General features: G+C 38.6%; 1 protein-coding gene across 4 annotated transcripts in view; it reads right to left on the bottom strand.

Moving 5' to 3' along the window:
- Positions 1 to 20,221, bottom strand: part of LOC128638278 (uncharacterized) — a 332,607-nt gene that overhangs the window by 64,355 nt on the left and 248,031 nt on the right. For 2 of the 4 annotated variants that reach the window (XM_053690145.1, XM_053690148.1), the window contains exon 1: positions 7,614 to 7,858. The exons of 1 other annotated variant lie outside the window; for it this stretch is intronic. The gene's annotated coding sequence lies outside the window, so the exon portion shown is untranslated. Of the gene's footprint in view, positions 1 to 1,604; positions 1,789 to 7,613; positions 7,859 to 20,221 lie in introns of those variants that run through there. One more of the 4 variants, XM_053690146.1, reaches the window with a different exon arrangement.

The following is a 20,221-nucleotide window of genomic DNA, read 5'->3' as shown; positions in this document are numbered from 1 at the left end:
AGGGCCTGTAATATTAAACAACTTTCCAACTTTGATTTTATCACCAATTTTGCTTTGTTCTCTTGGTATTCTTAGTTGAAAGCTAAACCTAGGAGGTTCATATACTAATGTCTTAGACCTTGAAGGGTGTTAGTTCATGTGTGTCATATAGAAAACATACAGCTAGATTACGAGTTTTGAGTGCTATAGAGAAATTAACGAACGCAACAAAAGTTACGTTATTTAATTTTCTATAGCACTGCTATTACAAGTTCTCAAACATATGCCTTTTGCGTGTGTGGTTGCGTTGAGCTCCATACCGCACACAATCAGAGCGCTGTTGAGACGTGCTCGTGCACGATTTCCCCATAGACATCAATGGGGAGAGCTAGCAAAAAAAAAAACTAACACCTGCGATCGCGGAAACAAAAGTTCCGTAATGCAGCCCCATTGATGTCTATGGGGAAATTAAAATACCATTTAAACCTAACACCCTAACATAAACCCTACGTCTAAACAACATCACTGACACCTGCCTACAGTTATTAACCCCTAATCTGCCGCTCCCGATATTGCCGCTACTTAAATAAAATTATTAACCCCTAATCTGCCGCTCCCGATATTGCCGCCACTATACTACATTTATTAACCCCTAAACCTCTAGCCCCCCACATCGCAACAAGCTTAATTAAACTATATTAACCCCTAGACCTAACCCTAACGTAACTCTAACCCTAACACCCCCTAACTTTAACATAATACAAATATAGCTAAATTAAGTTTACACTTATTAACTATATAAACCTATTAACCCCTAAACCGCCAGCCCCCCACATCGCAATAAGTTAAATTAAACTATATTAACCCCTAAACCTAACCCCCCTAACTTTAACATAATTAAATTAGATCTAAATAAAATTTACAATTATTAACTAAATAATAAATAAAACTAAATACAAACTGACCTGTGAAATAAAACCAAACCTGCCTTACACTAAAACCTAACATTACCAAAAATAAAAAAACTACCATTATAAAAAAAATAAAAAAAAACTATCATTACAAAAAAAAGCAAAAAACTAAATTATCAAAAAAAAAGATTAATCCTATTCTAATACCCTTAAAAAAACACCCCAAAATAAAAAACCCTACTCTAGAATAAACTTCCAAGGGCCCTTAAGAAAGGGCCTTTTGTAGGGCATTGCCCTGAGATAAACAGCTCTTTTCTTTTAAAAAAAAACAACCCCTAAAAATATACATTACACAAAATAACAAACAAATTATCAAAAATAAAAAAGAATTACACCAAATCTAATAGCCCTATCAAAATAAAAAGCCCACCCAAAATTAAAAAAAAACAAAACATTGCCCCATTGCCCCAAAGATATCAGCTCTTTTACCTGTTAAAAACATACAAACACCCCCCAACAGTAAAATCCACCACCCCCACAACCACCCCCCCCCAAATAAAAACCCTAACTTTAAAATAACCTAAACTAACCATTGTCCTGAAAAGAGCATTTGTAGGGGCATTGCCCTTAAAAGGGCATTTAGCTCTTTTACTGCCCAGACCCTAAACTAAAAAACACACCCAAAAAACACTAACCCCAAGACGATCCACTTACCCGCTTGAAGGATTCATCCAGCCGGCGAAGTCTTCATCCATGCGGCAAGCAGTCTTCATCCAGACGGCCTCTTCGATCTTCATCCAGCCGGCGAAGTCTTCATCCATGCAGCAAGCAGTCTTCATCCAGACGGCCTCTTCGATCTTCATCCAGCCGGTGCGGAGTGGATCCATCCTGAAGACATCCGACGCATTGAATCTTCAATGCAAGGGACACGATAGGGCTATTAAATTAGGTGTAATTCTTTTTTATTTCTGATAATTTGTTTGTTATTTTTCGTAATTTAGTGTTTGCTTTTTTTTGTAATTTAGTTTGTTTTTATTTTTTGTAGGTAGATACTTTTTGTAATTTTTAGAATAGTGTTAGGATTTTTTATTGGTAGTGTAGTTTAATTTAATTGGTAGTTAGTTTCATTTTAGTTTAATAATTATAATAGTTTAATTAATTTTTTAATTTGACAGGCAAGTTTTAATTTAATATAAGCTAGGGAAATTGTAATTTTAATATAAAGTTAGGTGGTCGTTAGGTTTAGGGGTTACTAGTTTAAATTAGTTTAGTTCGTTGTGGGGGAGCTTTCGGTTTAGGGGTTAATAGTTTTGTTTTAGTATATTTCGTTGTGGGGGGCTTGAGGTTTAGAGTTTAATAGATTTAGTATAGCGGCGGTGTGGGCAGATTAGGGGTTAATAATATTTAAATAGTGTTTTTGATGTGGAAGGGCGGCAGTTTAGGGGTTAATAAAAAAATTAGTGGCGGCGATTTCGGGAGCGGCAGATAAGGGGTTAAAAAATTATTATAGTGTTTGCGATGTGGGAGGGCCTCGGTTTAGGGGTTAATAGGTAGTTTATGGGTGTTTAGTGTACTTTGTAGTAGTTTAATTATGAGTTTTATGTTACAGCTTTGTAATGTAAAACTCATAACTACTGACTTTAGATGTTGTTGCGGATCTTGTGGTTTTAGGCTGTTACGCTCACTTTTTAGCCTCACCTCACCTCGTAATAGCAGCGCTATGGGAATTCCATGATAATACGTAATTTTTACGTGTGCGGGACTGACGTTGCGGTACAGGCTAAAAGATGTGAGGTACACCTATACCTACAAGACTTGTAATGGCTGCGGTGCTGTTTTAACACTGAAAATACCATATTTTCATCGTTACAAGCCGCAACGCAAAACTTTTAATCTAGCTGATAGTTACCTAGGAGCCAGCACTGATTGGCTAAAATGCAAGTCTGTCAAAAGAACTGAAATATGGGGACAGTCTGCAGAGGCTTAGATACAAGGTAATTACAGAGGTAAAAAGTGTATTAATATAACTGTGTTAGTTATGCAAAACTGGGGAATGGGTAATAAAGGGATTATCTATTTTTTTAAACAATAAAAATTCTAGTGTTGGCTGACAGTTTTATTGAACCTCAGCCACTGGCCCTACTCTCACTTCACTGATAAAATGTTAAACAAAAGTAAATCTTTTTGTTAACACACCACAGTAGAAAGTATTTTGGATACTGACTTCCGTGACTTTATGATACACTATTGCTACAGTAAGTGCTTTGCAATTGTAACAAACTACGTTTTTGTTTTTAATGATAACAAAACATCATATTCAAATGAATAGCGCCTGTTATGTCAATAAACACTACAGAGGAAAGTGCAGCCTAATGTAATTGTTTCCAATCAAGTAAAGACAGTGCTGTTATTTAAACAATTCTGTAAAACTGGTTTACTCACATACAATATAGACTTTATAATACTCATCTGTGTATGTGCACACGGTGCTATTGCTGCATATTTTGTGGTGTTTATAAAGAATAATTTGAACAAATAAGTACTACTGTGATATTCTTGTCTGCTTCAATGGCATTGATTTAAATCAGACATCCTCAAACTTGGCCCTCCAGGGGTTTTGGTACTACATTTCCCATGATGCTCGGCCAGCATATCAGCTGAGCATCATGGGACATGTAGTTCCAAAACCTATGGAGGGCCAAGGTTGAGGATGTCTGATTTAAAGGGACATGAAACCCAACATTTTTATTTCATGATTCAGATAGCGCACACAATTTTCAGTTTACTTCTACTATCACATTTGTTTCATTCTCTTAGTATCCTTTGTTGAAGGAGCATCAAAACACTACTGGGAGCTAGCTGAACACATCTGGTGAGCCAATAACAAATAGCGTATATGTGCAGCCACCAATCAGCAGCCAGCTCCCAGAACTGCATTGCGGTCCTGAGCCTATCTAGATATGCTTTTCTACAAAAGATACCGAGAGAACAAAGAACATTAACAATAAAAGTAATATGGAAAGTTGTTTAAAAGTGTATGGTCTATATGAATCATGAAATAAAAGGTTCCTTTAATAAAACTCATTTCTGAAACTTTTAGCTCTCGAAAAAAAAAATTGCTACAAAATCACAACTTGAAAAGTGTGGAATTCAGAAAGATTTGTCCATCAACAGACCCAGATCAGCTCCATTATGACCAATAAAGGTGCACCTATCTCAAACCCCTTAAAGGGACATAAAACCCTAACATTTTATTTTCTGATTCAGATAGAGGATACAATTTTAAACAACTTTTCTAATTCTATTGTCAGAAATTTTTCTTGGTATCCTTTGTTGAAGGAGCAGCAATGAGCCAATGACAAAATGCATATATGTGCAGTCACCAATCAGCAGCTAGTTTCTAGTAGTACATAGCTAGGTATGCTTTTCAACACAGTATACCAAGAGAACAAAGCAAATTTGATAATAGGAAGTTAATATTGTATGTTCTATAAGAAAGTTTAATTTTGGCTCTATTGTCCCTTAACTTTTCTTCGCATAAAATGAGCTCCACTGTAAAAGATACCCGCACCACAAAAATGTCTACAAAACCCTTTAGAACCAGCATGTTAAAAATAATTCCTATAAAAACCAGCCCACTCTAACATATTCACAATAGGTGATTTCAAATAGGGAAACACGACCACGAGATGAGTTGCTTCACAGCAGCAATAGAGTCTATTGTATTGAAACAAAACCTGGTCACATCTCTGAAACACCCCAGAACACCCCCAGCCATTGCCTAGTTAGTTTCTGAGACCCCCTTATTCTATTCTGCAAAACTACTTTACCCTAATAAAAACAGATTGCAGATATTTTATAATTACTAGAGATGTGCATTGTTTTGTCACAAATACATATTTGTGATTAAAATCGGATATTCATTTTCATTTCAACTAAACAAATGTCGAAATGATTGTAATGAAGAAAAGTAAAGAAAACAAAAAATACTGATGAAAATAGCCAGTCTTCATTTGTTTCATATATATATTGTCACGAATACCCTACTACTCAGCTCACTTCCTTTTACCTCGGATTTGGCCTTTTCATGGCACTAGCGATCTCCCAGACTCTTGGTTTTGCTTGTTTTGTGATCTGTACACCCTCACGGAAGAGCTGATCTCTGACCACCTAACCCCTCTCAGGCCGGCCGGGCCCCTGGAATTACCAGCCATACCTCCCTGAATACCCGCTGACCATTACCCCAGGTTGCTCCAGCGGCCCTTTGCACCAGAGCTCCGCTCTTCAGGGATTAATACCCCCTAGGGAGGGCCAGAGGTGGTGTGATTTTTGGGTTGATTACCGGAAGAGAGCTACCTTTTGGAACTTGGGGTTTCAGACCCCCCTCTACAACCCTACTCCCATTGCCCTACGGGGTGTCCGCTTGACAGGGCTAATGAGGAATCGACGAGGGAGACAGTAATGACTGAGGTCCAAAGGGAGATCCAGTCTCTCTGTCTCTCTTTCTCTCTCTCTCTCCTTATAACCCATTCACACTATGAATCAGACAACTCAGAAAGGAGCGCTGACCCCCCCCCCCCCCCCTTTTACACACGTCATGTCAATAGGACATTTTGGTGCCTTGGGATTTTTCACCACATGAGTATCAGTAACTTTTAAAGAACAGAAAAAAAATGTAATACACATTTAATATACTCTTGCTGCATAGAAAAAAATAATTTAGTGTAATTTAAAATGGTAAGAGAGAGTTTAACTTCATCAAACAGCTCCTAAATTATTAAATGATACATTAGGCAACTAGTTATACATATACTTACACTGTCAGAAACAATTGTACCTTGGTAAATTGGTACCCTTGCAAATTGTACCTTTCAAAGGCAAATATATACCTTTGGTGACTAGATTGGACCTCAGTGCTTCTTTGTAATTTTAGTTAATACTTTTGCTTTATGTTTAAGAGTTAACATCTTGATGCTCTAAATATAAAAATGTAAATGTTAAGTGCTTGTTTGCTATTTAGAACCAGCAACACAGTATCATTGAATATATGGGTTATTAAGTTGTTTTTTTGCTTTGCCCACTTCTTGCACATTACCAACAATGGTTGAGCATAATTATTTTGCTGTACACCATGTATGTTGCAATCATTTTGGATGACTTCCAGTTATGTGAATATGAATCATTGAGCTGTACAAATGATATGGACTTGCAGGGTTTAGCAGCCTTGAACCACCCATCCCCCTCAGCCTTTTAGTCACACAAGTGATTGTACCTTTTTGGGGGGATTAAATGGTACATACATGGACCCTTTGACAGTTGGAAACATATTTGTACCATATTTACCACTAAATGGTACATATTAGTTCCTTAAGGTGTAGTTATGATCCATTGAGGGTACAATCACGTAGAAACATAGAAACATAGATATTGACGGCAGATAAGAGCCATAGGCCCAGCAAGTCTGCCCGACCTTACCTAACAGTATAAACTTATCTAGTTTGTAGGATAGCCTTATGCTTGTCCCAGGCATTTTTAAAGTCCCCCACAGTGTTTGTCATTACTACCTCTTGAGGAAGTTTATTCCATAAATCAATCACTCTTTCTGTAAAGAAGCTTCCTCAAATTACTCCTGAATCTACTACCCTACTATCACAGCAGTTTTACCCTAAGTGTTCACAAACTGACCCCAACCGTACCCTTTTTTTCTGACAGTGTATGTCTGTAGTGTCACAGAACTCAAAGAGTTAATTCTACACATTCTCTGCATGTAAACCATTCTACAATGTGTTAAAAACGCACTTACTTGATTAAGGTAAAATAAGCATTCAATAGGTAACCCTTTCTTTACTGAAATAACTAAACACAGTGAGTGAGACAGACAAGAAATCAGTGTGAATGTGTTTTACATATTGTCACATTAAAAAGGCGTGTTTGTACACAACAGGAATAATCTGGTTTGCATGCTTACATTTCTCCAACCCAATATAATCACATCTTGTACTATATATACTAATTACTTTAAAATTACTTGTTCACACTTTTAAAAAATCACACATTACAGGAATAACCTATTTATATTGTCATATACATCAATGTTTCTCAAGTTTTTTGTGCCCTACAGACAAATGCCACAGCTGCAACATGGAAATATTAAGTAAAAAAAAAAAAAGAAATATATAAAAAATAAGCGGGAATTGTACAGACCCCAGATTTATTAAAGTTAAAAAATAATAAGAAAGCATCTTATAGAGGGAAAGTACACAGCACACAGATAGGGGTCAATCATATCTATCGGCTGAAGCTTTTTTTTTTTATTTACTGAAAGGGCCACTCTCTTCAGTTTGACACAATCACAAAAGTTTTTAGGGTCTCTCTCTCTCACCCACAATTGTGTTTTTGGATCCTCGTTCAAAGCTGCATCTTTATTATAGGGCTGAAAAGTTATTGGTTAGCACAATTCATTTTCCCTTCTCAACACCTTTTCAAATTCGACGCCTCAAGGCACTTGATAAAGCCTCGGAATGGCCTTTTAGACATCACTACAACTATTCCAGCATAGATGGGAATAGTCTGTGATCTTGCACATGGCAGTATACTCTGAAATGGTGGTTTAGTTATAGAAGATCAGTTGCATGAAAAAAGGGTGATACTTTGTTTTAAAATGTTTAGACTTGGCTGATTATGTTATTTTATAGCAACACAACAGAAACATATTGTACTTACAAGGTGTTTACTGTCCCTTTAAGCCCAATGCTCCAATCTCTTATCTGCAGCCTTCTCATAAGGGATGTGCCATGGTGCTAAGGAATCCGGTAACCAGCAGAATATCCCTGTTTATTTATTTGTAACTTTCTGCTGTTTCCTGCTTTCTTAACAACCACAGAGCTCTTCCTCTAAAGCTTCTCGCTCCCTTCTGCTTGCCTGTCCCTCTGATACGTTTCTGTATCTGCTTTAGTTCCACCTCTTACAGGGGGGGGGGTATTCAAATGTATCCTCCCAAATGTATCCTCCCACAGTGTACAGTGTGGGTTGCCACAAATAAGGTTTATTATTACAAAATATCAAAGAAAATAGATTAAAAATAAAGACCATTTTCTTATCATATATCATGCAGGTAACAATATATATGTACTAAAAAAAAAATGTTTTATGTCCCTTTAATGATGGTTGATGAGCCCTTTTCAACTTTAATTTAATCACAATTCAAATATATCCTCCCACACACTAACTCAGGAATTAGTGTACAGTGTGGGTTGCCACAAATAAGGGTTATTATTACAAAATATCAAAGAAAATATCAGATTAAAAATAAAGACCATTTTCTTGGGGTTTGTAAGGGCTGATAAATAAATAAACAACTGCAATACTAGAAAGCTTATATAGGATGCACTCAGCCATGAAACAACTTTTCAAAGACACTGATGGGTCTAAAAGAGATTGCAAATTCGGCAGGGGCATCAGTGTGCACTGCAACATGCACAGTCATTGTATTGAGGTGTCTGGAAAGTTACATCATAAATGATTAAAAATGTAGTTACTTGGGGGGCGGAGCCAACTGCCAAGCTTGCTGGATGCATATAGTAAGAGCTCTGGCTCTTAATGCTAATATTGGGGGATAATTGATAATATCTGATAATATTTGCTACACTCGAAAAGTGCCTGAAGAAGACTCCTACAAGTCCATGTTTGAAACTGAACAAAGATTTCGATTCAGAAGTGAGAGTGAACTTCTACTTCAAACTGCGTCTTTTGAAACTGCCACGAGGACACAGAGCTCAACTACGACTCTTAAATGCCTCATAATAGCTTGTAGTCCAAACTACCTTCATATTAATCTAATTTATGAACCTGACTGCATCTACGAAAATGGCACTGACATCTCTGACTGACTCGCATGCTATGGTGCTGTCTCTGCTAAAAAATCTGGCATGGCGGATGGATGAGAACTTTGCTGAAATCACAACGCTGTTGCAGCCAACTGACAGTGATGTGCCAAACCAGCCCATAGTAATAGGTGAGAACCCAGTTAAGCCTGAGCAGACCTTTGCGATAGCAACTGTTTTACCTACTACAGGAGCAATCGCTGAGGACGGATTTCGGCAGTGCGGGGCCGACTCTCTAGAGCATACTAGTTGCAGAGGACCCTTGGAACTGAAGTGCCAATCTGACCGCACCATTGGAGCCCTGGGAGATGCTGTTAACCCCTCTCTACCCACCGCTCATCCCGACGCTGTACCGCAAGTGGACAGGATGGAGACTGTCCACTTTACTAACCTAAGATCGCCATCAAAGGTTTGCGCGACTCCATCTGAGTTAGTAGAGGGCGTCCCTACATTAAACTCTGACAAGACAAAGATGTCGGATATTGCAGCTAAAAGAAGGTGCGCCTATGAGATATCATGGCTATTGACGAAGTCTGCTGACCTCTATGACCTCAGGAGAGGTATTGGCTAAAAAGATGGTATGTCCAGTGTCTACTTTCTGTGACTGCTAAAAAAGATTGGATTATGGCCCTCGATACACTCCTGAACTTGGTTTAGTTGCGCTGCAATTTGCCCAGCGCTGCTATTCTCTACAACTCATATGGACTACTCCATTATCTCCTGTTTAGCCTGGAAAAGAGACCGCTATTTGGCTAACACATTCGATTGGGTTATTGTAGCCTGGAACTGTCATATGAGAGCTCCTCCTAATGGAAGACTACACTTAGCTTTTTAAATATCTTTATCAGGTCACCCCAGTACAGCAGGATTCTAATATATGCCCCTTATATCTAAAGAGCTTGTTGTTGTATAGATAATGTGTGAGTGCTTTGTTTTACATAAATAAGTTGAATGTTTAATTAACTCTCGCTACACCCTTTAGACCAGCATATGAGATAAACTAAACATATTTGAATACTGGTGACTGTTCTATATCCTTTAACATAACATGGTTGTATATCGTTTTGGTGCACTGTTGTACATATAGACCTGTTAAAAGTTCCTAACTACCTATTAGGCCGTTATAATGTGCTTTCTCATGTTTGGCTAATAATCTCATGGGCTAGGCCATAGCAATCACTACGCACTCTTATTGTAACACTTGCTAGTGCTGGATCACACTATGGTCATAGCTATTTTTGTGCTACGGCTTCATGCACCAATTGTACTCTGTATAGCATGGATGACAACGAATGATGAGACTTGCCCTTATAGTATAGTTTGACAACTTTCTCCTGACTATTATCAGTCTATAGTTCATTACACCACCTGTTGTTAATGTTAAACTTTGTTTTTTCCTTAAAGCACTAACGATAACCCAGGATGTTACTACTTGCTGTATATAAATAGGGGTAGTGTCCAGAGGCTATCTTTCTTCCATGACTACCATTCATTGAGCTCTAGATTCCATTAGTCTAGGATATATGTACTTGTTGTGCTCTGTCTATGGACCTATAGAGAGTGTAATCAACCTATCAACTGAGTGTCTCACATTTTGTCCAGTAATTGTGGAGTGAAGTTTTCAATCTAATGTACAAAGCTAACTCTTATTCTCCCCCCCCCCTCTCTCCCTATATACACATAAAAGCATATTTCCTCCTTTTCCTTCAGCTAGCAGGGAGGGGGGTAGTCTTGTAGCAACCTGAGACAACAGGCTCTAATTTTGTCTGTTTAGTATGCCTCATACACCCAGTCCTCTTAATGTTAAAATTTGAAGAAATTTATGCACACAGTTATTCCATCTGAAGGAGTTTTATTGGCTATTAGTATAGATATCCTATAGACTACCATAGCTGCTTATAGGTTATGATAAATACTTCTATACCACAATGCACGTAGTGATACTCTCCTACTGAACTACAGCTATATATCTATACCTGATAGACCCTCTACTACTATTTGCATTCTTGCTGGCTATGCTACCTTTATCTGACGAATTTTATGGTAACCTGAGCAATCCATAACCCATCAACTGTTTTGATGTATGAATACTGAGCAAACTTGTAGGATTATGTGTCAGGTTTTATCTGGCAGGTCAGTGTTAGACTAGGGGTTACTCTGCTGTAAAAGTTATTATATAGAGAGAGCTAAGAAATGTTATGTACCTACTATGGTTTTGCTTATTGTTTATGTGTTGTGTTCTTGCCTACAACTAGAGACTATGGCTACTTGCTTACAACAGAGCTTTATGATGCCCTTATTGTTTAGTAAGAGTACATGCATTGTCTAGTGCTTCTTGACTAAGTTATGTTTTTTTTTTCATATAAGTCTATAGTTCTATCAACACATAGTTTATATACCCTCTTTCATGCCCACAAGTGTGTCAAGTTGCCAAACACCATATGATTTGTAACGTCATCTTATCCTACAGATAAAAAAATTTTTTTTAGAGATCCCGCCATGTTCCTTAGTCTACCCATATATATATATGGCTCCGCCCTCCACCCTTTCCCTCATATATATATATATATATGGCTCCGCCCTCCACCCTTTCCCTCATATATATATATGGCTCCGCCCTCCACCCTTTCCCTCATATATATATATGGCTCCGCCCTCCACCCTCATATATATAGCGGTGCTCACCCGCTGAATTTCCCCCTTCCCCTTACTATATAAGTATTCCTTCTCTTCTTGAAGCTCCTAAAGAGCTGCCCACCTGACCATCAGTTATCTTTTTTTTTATATAATTATGGCCCATTGGGCCTAAATCTGTGTTCCCAATTGGTCAGTCACTTATGCTATCTTATTAAAAAAACGAGGTTTCATTAGCCTTTCATCAATGTTTTATGTATCTGCTGAAATGTTTTGCTCTACTTTGTTAGTATCTTTTTCTTTCATCAAAAAGTTGTATTATGTTTTATGTTTGATCTGCAAAACCTCAATAAAAAATATTAAAAAAAAAAAATGTAGTTACTTTAAAACTGTTCATCCCTCAAGCTGACACTGCAGTTATTTGCAAGAGGTAATGGTTATTGTTTTTTTTTTCTTATTATATTCTGCCCAGTATTCCTTTAAATAATACATATCATCATATTCAGGGGCTGTTGCACTCCTGTTTTTTTTTTTTTTTATGAAAACAGTGTGCTCTGCGGCATTCCACTTTTGTCAGTGTGTTCTACAAAGTGTCAGTCATCAGTATTACTGTCAGCAAGCCCTGCTCCTGCACCAATGCTGGTGTCAGTATGCCCGACTCCTTTGCCACTGCTAGTGTCTGTGAGCCTTACCCTGTGTCAGTGCTCAGTGTTGCTGTCAGCATTCCTGTACCACTTCTGCTGTGAGTGAGCCGTATCCCTGTACCACTTCTGCTGTGAGTGAGCCATATTCCTGTACCACTTCTGCTGTGAGTGAGCCGTATCCCTGTACCACTTCTGCTGTGAGAGAGCCGTATCCCTGTACCACTTCTGCTGTGAGTGAGCCGTATCCCTGTACCACTTCTGCTGTGAGTGAGCCATATCCCTGTACCACTTCTGCTGTGAGTGAGCCGTATCCCTGTACCACTTCTGCTGTGAGTGAGCCGTATACCTGTACCACTTCTTCTGTGAGTGAGCCGTATCCCTGTACCACTTCTGCTGTGAGTGAGCCATATTCCTGTACCACTTCTGCTGTGAGTGAGCCATATTCCTGTACCACTTCTGCTGTGAGTGAGCCGTATCCCTGTACCACTTCTGCTGTGAGTGAGCTATATCCCTGTACCACTTCTGCTGTGAGTGAGCCATATCCCTGTACCACTTCTGCTGTGAGTGAGCCATATCCCTGTACCACTTCTGCTGTGAGTGAGCTGTATCCCTGTACCACTTCTGCTGTGAGTGAGCCGTATCCCTGTACCACTTCTGCTGTGAGTGAGCCATATTTCTGTACCACTTCTGCTGTGAGCCATATTCCTGTACCACTTCTGCTATGAGTGAGCGATATTCCTGTACCACTTCTGCTGTGAGTGAGCCGTATCCCTGTACCACTTCTGCTGTGAGTGAGCCGTATCCCTGTACCACTTCTGCTGTGAGTGAGCCGTATCCCTGTACCACTACTGCTGTGAGTGAGCCATATCCCTGTACCACTTCTGCTGTGAGTGAGCCGTATCTCTGTACCACTTCTGCTGTGAGTGAGCCATATCCCTGTACCACTTCTGCTGTGAGTGAGCCATATTCCTGTACCACTTCTGCTGTGAGTGAGCCATATTCCTGTGCCACTTCTGCTGTGAGTGAGCCATATCCCTGTGCCATCAGTGTAAATATCAGTGAGTCCTATTCCATTTCAGTGCTGCTGTCAGTGTCTTTTTGACCTGTTGTTAGTATCCTTTTTTCGTTGTTATTTTTTTCTTCAATTGTTTGTTTAGGTTTTAAATTAAGATCTCAACAAGGATTTAAGGTGCAGGGAAAAAACAAAGGCCTAGATTTAGAGTTTGGCGTTAGCCGTGAAAACCAGCGTTAGAGGCTCCTAACGCTGGTTTTAGGCTACCGCCGGTATTTGGAGTCACTCAAAATAGGGTCTAATGCTCACTTTCCAGCCGCGACTTTTCCATACCGCAGATCCCCTTTACGTAAATTGCGTATCCTATCTTTTCAATGGGATTTTTCTAACTCCGGTATTTAGAGTCGTTTCTGAAGTGAGCGTTAGACATCTAACGACAAAACTCCAGCCGCAGGAAAAAAGTCAGTAGTTAAGAGCTTTCTGGGCTAACGCCGGTTTATAAAGCTCTTAACTACTGTGCTCTAAAGTACACTAACACCCATAAACTACCTATGTACCCCTAAACCGAGGTCCCCCCACATCGCCGACACTCGAAAAAATTTTTTTAACCCCTAATCTGCCGACCGCCACCTACGTTATCCTTATGTACCCCTAATCTGCTGCCCCTAACACCGCCGACCCCTGTATTATATTTATTAACCCCTAATCTGCCCCCCTCAACGTCGCCTCCACCTGCCTACACTTATTAACCCCTAATCTGCCGACCGCAAAGCGCCGCCACCTACGTTATCCTTATGTACCCCTAATCTGCTGCCCCTAACACTGCCGACCCCTGTATTATATTTATTAACCCCTAATCTGCCCCCCTCAACGTCGCCTACACTTATTAACCCCTAATCTGCCGACCGGACCTGAGCGCTACTATAATAAAGTTATTAACCCCTAATCCGCCTCACTAACCCTATCATAAATAGTATTAACCCCTAATCTGCCCTCCCTAACATCGCCGACACCTAACTTCAATTATTAACCCCTAATCTGCCGACCGAATCTCGCCGCTATTCTAATAAATGTATTAACCCCTAAAGCTAAGTCTAACCCTAATACTAACACCCCCCTAAGTTAAATATAATTTAAATCTAACGAAATTAATTAACTCTTATTAAATAAATTATTCCAATTTAAAGCTAAATACTTACCTGTAAAATAAATCCTAATATAACTACAATATAAATTATAATTATATTATAGCTATTTTAGGATTTATATTTATTTTACAGGTAACTTTGTATTTATTTTAACCAGGTACAATAGCTATTAAATAGTTAAGAACTATTTAATAGCTAAAATAGTTAAAATAATTACAAATTTACCTGTAAAAGAAATCCTAACGTAAGTTACAAATAAACCTAACGCTAGACTATCAATAAATTAATTAAATAAAATACCTACAATTATCTACAATTAAACCTAACACTACACTATCAATAAATTAATTAAATACAATTGCTACAAATAAATACAATTAAATAAACTAGCTAAAGTACAAAAAATAAAAAAGAACTAAGTTACAAAAAATAAAAAAATATTTACAAACATAAGAAAAATATTACAACAATTTAAACTAATTACACCTACTCTAAGCCCCCTAATAAAATAACAAAGCCCCCCAAAATAAAAAAATGCCCTACCCTATTCTAAATTACTAAAGTTCAAAGCTCTTTTACCTTACCAGCCCTGAACAGGGCCCTTTGCGGGGCATGCCCCAAGAAATTCAGCTCTTTTGCCTGTAAAAAAAACCATACAATACCCCCCCCCAACATTACAACCCACCACCCACATACCCCTAATCTAACCCAAACCCCCCTTAAATAAACCTAACACTAAGCCCCTGAAGATCATCCTACCTTGTCTTCACCATACCAGGTTCACTGATCGGTCCAGAAGAGCTCCTCCGATGTCCTGATCCAAGCCCAAGCGGGGGGCTGAAGAGGTCCATGATCCGGCTGAAATCTTCATCCAAGCGGGCCAGAAGAGGTCTTCCATCCGATTGAAGTCTTCATCCAAGCGGCATCCATCCGGAGCGAAGCGGCAGCATCCTGAAGACCTCCACCGCGGAACATCCATCCTGGCCGACGACTGAACGACGAATGACGGTTCCTTTAAATGACGTCATCCAAGATGGCGTCCCTCGAATTCCGATTGGCTGATAGGATTCTATCAGCCAATCGGAATTAAGGTAGGAATATTCTGATTGGCTGATGGAATCAGCCAATCAGAATCAAGTTCAATCCGATTGGCTGATCCGATCAGCCAATCAGATTGAGCTTGCATTCTATTGGCTGTTCCGATCAGCCAATAGAATGCAAGCTCAATCTGATTGGCTGATTGGATCAGCCAATCGGATTGAACTTGATTCTGATTGGCTGATTCCATCAGCCAATCAGAATATTCCTACCTTAATTCCGATTGGCTGATAGAATCCTATCAGCCAATCGGAATTCGAGGGACGCCATCTTGGATGACGTCATTTAAAGGAACCGTCATTCGTCGTTCAGTCGTCGGCCAGGATGGATGTTCCGCGGTGGAGGTCTTCAGGATGCTGCCGCTTCGCTCCGGATGGATGCCGCTTGGATGAAGACTTCAATCGGATGGAAGACCTCTTCTGGCCCGCTTGGATGAAGACTTCAGCCGGATCATGGACCTCTTCAGCCCCCCGCTTGGGCTTGGATCAGGACATCGGAGGAGCTCTTCTGGACCGATCGGTGAACCTGGTATGGTGAAGACAAGGTAGGATGATCTTCAGGTGCTTAGTGTTAGGTTTATTTAAGGTGGGTTTGGGTTAGATTAGGGGTATGTGGGTGGTGGGTTGTAATGTTGGGGGGGGTATTGTATGGTTTTTTTTACAGGCAAAAGAGCTGAATTTCTTGGGGCATGCCCCGCAAAGGGTCCTGTTCAGGGCTGGTAAGGTAAAAGAGCTTTGAACTTTAGTAATTTAGAATAGGGTATGGCATTGTTTTATTTTGGGGGGCTTTGTTATTTTATTAGAGGGCTTAGAGTAGGTGTAATTAGTTTAAAATTGTTGGAATATTTTTCTTATGTTTGTAAATATTTTTTTATTTTTTGTAACTTAGTTCTTTTTTATTTTTTGTACTTTAGCTAGTTTATTTAATTGTATTTATTTGTAGCAATTGTATTTAATTAATTTATTGATAGTGTAGTGTTAGGTTTAATTGTAGATAATTGTAGGTATTTTATTTAATTAATTTATTGATAGTCTAGTGTTTGGTTTATTTGTAACTTAGGTTAGGATTTCTTTTACAGGTAAATTTGTAATTATTTTAACTATTTTAGCTATTAAATAGTTCTTAACTATTTAATAGCTATTGTACCTGGTTAAAATAAATACAAAGTTACCTGTAAAATAAATATAAATCCTAAAATAGCTATAATATAATTATAATTTATATTGTAGCTATATTAGGATTTATTTTACAGGTAAGTATTTAGCTTTAAATTGGAATCATTTATTTAATAAGAGTTAATTAATTTAGTTAGATTTAAATTATATTTAACTTAGGGGGGTGTTAGTATTAGGGTTAGACTTAGCTTTAGGGGTTAATACATTTATTAGAATAGCGGCGAGATTCGGTCGGCAGATTAGGGGTTAATAATTGAAGTTAGGTGTCGGCGATGTTAGGGAGGGCAGATTAGGGGTTAATACTATTTATGATAGGGTTAGTGAGGCGGATTAGGGGTTAATAACTTTATTATAGTAGCGCTCAGGTCCGGTCGGCAGATTAGGGGTTAATAAGTGTAGGCAGGTGGAGGCGACGTTGAGGGGGGCAGATTAGGGGTTAATAAATATAATACAGGGGTCGGCGGTGTTAGGGGCAGCAGATTAGGGGTACATAAGGATAACGTAGGTGGCGGCGCTTTGCGGTCGGCAGATTAGGGGTTAATAAGTGTAGGCAGGTGGAGGCGACGTTGAGGGGGGCAGATTAGGGGTTAATAAATATAATATAGGGGTCGGCGGTGTTAGGGGCAGCAGATTAGGGGTACATAGGGATAATGTAAGTAGCGGCAGTTTACGGAGCGGCAGATTAGGGGTTAATAATAATATGCAGGGGTCAGCGATAGCGGGGGCGGCAGATTAGGGGTTAATAAGTGTAAGGTTAGGGGTGTTTAGACTCGGGGTACATGTTAGAGTGTTAAGTGCAGACGTAGGAAGGGTTACCGCATAGCAAACAATGGGGCTGCGTTAGGAGCTGAACGCAGCTTTTTTGCAGGTGTTTGGGTTTTTTTCAGCTCAAACAGCCCCATTGTTTCCTATGGGGGAATCGTGCACGAGCACGTTTTTGAGGCTGGCCGCGTCCGTAAGCAACTCTGGTATCGAGAGTTGAAGCTGCGTTAAAAATGCTCTACGCTCCTTTTTTGGAGCCTAACGCAGCCTTTATGTGGACTCTCGATACCAGAGTTATTTTTATGGTGCGGCCAGAAAAAAGCCGGCGTTAGTTTTTCGGGTCGTTACCGACAAAACTCCAAATCTAGGCCAAAGATATTAAGCAAATGTATGCCAGACCCTTAACCACATTTACAGATGTTTTCGTCTGCTTCTCTCTGTGTGTGTGTGTATTTTTTTATAGACATGAGTGTGTCTTTTGAGTATGTTTGTGTGTGATTATCCCTATAGATGTAGGTGAAGTAGATAGTGTATGTATGTAATGTGTCTGTATGTGTTTGTGTGTATGTATGTGTGTACCTGTATATGTATGATCCCTAGAGATGTAGGTGAAGTAGTGTATGTGTGAATGTATGTAAGGTATCTGTATGTACCCTTGTGTGTGTGTGTGTGTGTGTGTGTGTGTATGTACTGTATATCTGTGTGTTTGTGTGGCATAGTACATTTCTTTGAAGTATTTTGTGTTCTGGGTAGGGGCTCCATGCTGTCATTTAGGGCCGCCCCTGCACACACCCCTCGACCTCAGGCCCCCTGTAAAAAAATATTCTATTGAGAGCAATCCATGGCTCCCCCAACAGGTCCCCCAGGTACCGCATAGAAGTTCTATGGTCAGTGCCCAGGGACACTGTTGGGGAGGGCATGGAGAAAGTACAGTCAGGTGAAGCAGGAGTGAGATTGAATGGTCTTGTGATTGGGGACACCGGTCTGAAGCTGCTGCTCATAGGCTGCTGCTTGCAAGCTTGCTTCTGTCAGTGCTTCTAGCAGACAGGCAGCATTAGTTAGAGAGACTCCTCCTTAACCCGCCACTTCATGCACATGAGGAGCAGAGCCAGAAAGTGACTAGTCTGCAGTACTGTAATTTAAAGGGACAGTCTAGTATTAATTAAACTTTCATTATTCAGATAGGACTTTTAATTTTAACTGTGTTGTTTGTGCAAAACTGGGGAATGGGTAATAAAGGGATTATCTATCTTTTAAAACAATAACAATTCTATGGTAGACTGTCCCTTTAATGTAAGTGCGTGATGCTCTGGTGATTTTTTTTTTAAATAAGTGTGTGCTGCCTGTCTTGAGATTTATATAAACTTTACTTGTGTGTGTACTTGTCTGTAACCCATTATAGAAAAGTACTGTTTTGTGTGTCACTGACTGCCAACACAGTCACAGTACTTTCCCACAATGGATTACAGAAGAGTACACACACAGGTAAATATAGAATGTATGTATGTATGTATGTACTGTATGTATGTATGTACTGTATGTATGTATGTATGTACTGTATGTATGTATGTACTGTATGTATGTATGTACTGTATGTATGTATGTATGTACTGTATGTATGTATGTATGTACTGTATGTATGTATGTACTGTATGTATGTATGTACTGTATGTATGTATGTACGTATGTATGTACTGTATGTATGTATGTACTGTATGTATGTACTGTATGTATGTATGTACTGTATGTATGTACTGTATGTATGTATGTACTGTATGTATGTATGTACTGTATGTACTGTATGTATGTATGTACTGTATGTATGTATGTACTGTATATATGTACTGTATGTATGTACTGTATGTACTGTATGTATGTATGTATGTATGTACTGTATGTATGTACTGTATGTATGTACTGTATGTATGTATGTACTGTATGTATGTACTGTATGTATGTACTGTATGTACGTATGTATGTATGTACTGTATGTACTGTATGTATGTACTGTATGTATGTACTGTATGTATTTACTGTATGTACTGTATGTATGTACTGTATGTATGTATGTACTGTATGTATGTATGTATGTATGTATTTACTGTATGTATGTATGTACTGTATGTATGTATGTATGTATTTACTGTATGTACTGTATGTATGTACTGTATGTATGTATGTATGTATGTACTGTATGTACTGTATGTATGTGTGTACTGTATGTATGTATGTATGTATGTACTGTATGTATGTACTGTATGTATGTATGTATGTACTGTATGTATGTACTGTATGTATGTACTGTATGTATGTATGTACTGTATGTATGTACTGTATGTATGTATGTATGTATGTATGTACTGTATGTATGTATGTATGTACTGTATGTAATGTATGTATGTATGTACTGTATGTATGTACTGTATGTATGTAATGTATGTATGTATGTACTGTATGTATGTATGTATGTACTGTATGTATGTACTGTATGTATGTACTGTATGTACTGTATGTATGTACTGTATGTATTGTATGTATGTACTGTATGTATGTATGTATGTACTGTATGTATGTACTGTATGTATGTATGTACTGTATGTATGTACTGTATGTATGTACTGTATGTACTCTATGTATGTATGTATGTACTGTATGTATGTATGTATGTATGTACTGTATGTATGTACTGTATGTATGTATGTATGTACTGTATGTATGTACTGTATGTATGTATGTACTGTATGTATGTACTGTATGTACTGTATGTATGTATGTATGTATGTATGTATGTACTGTATGTATGTACTGTATGTATGTACTGTATGTATGTATGTACTGTATGTATGTATGTACTGTATGTATGTACTGTATGCATGTACTGTATGTACTGTATGTATGTACTGTATGTATGTACTGTATGTACTGTATGTATGTATGTATGTACTGTATTTATGTACTGTATGTATGTACTGTAT

This window comes from Bombina bombina, chromosome 8 (genome assembly GCF_027579735.1).
Source record: "Bombina bombina isolate aBomBom1 chromosome 8, aBomBom1.pri, whole genome shotgun sequence".
Classification (NCBI taxonomy): Eukaryota; Metazoa; Chordata; class Amphibia; order Anura; family Bombinatoridae; genus Bombina; species Bombina bombina.
This window is presented reverse-complemented; position numbering and strand designations above follow the sequence as displayed.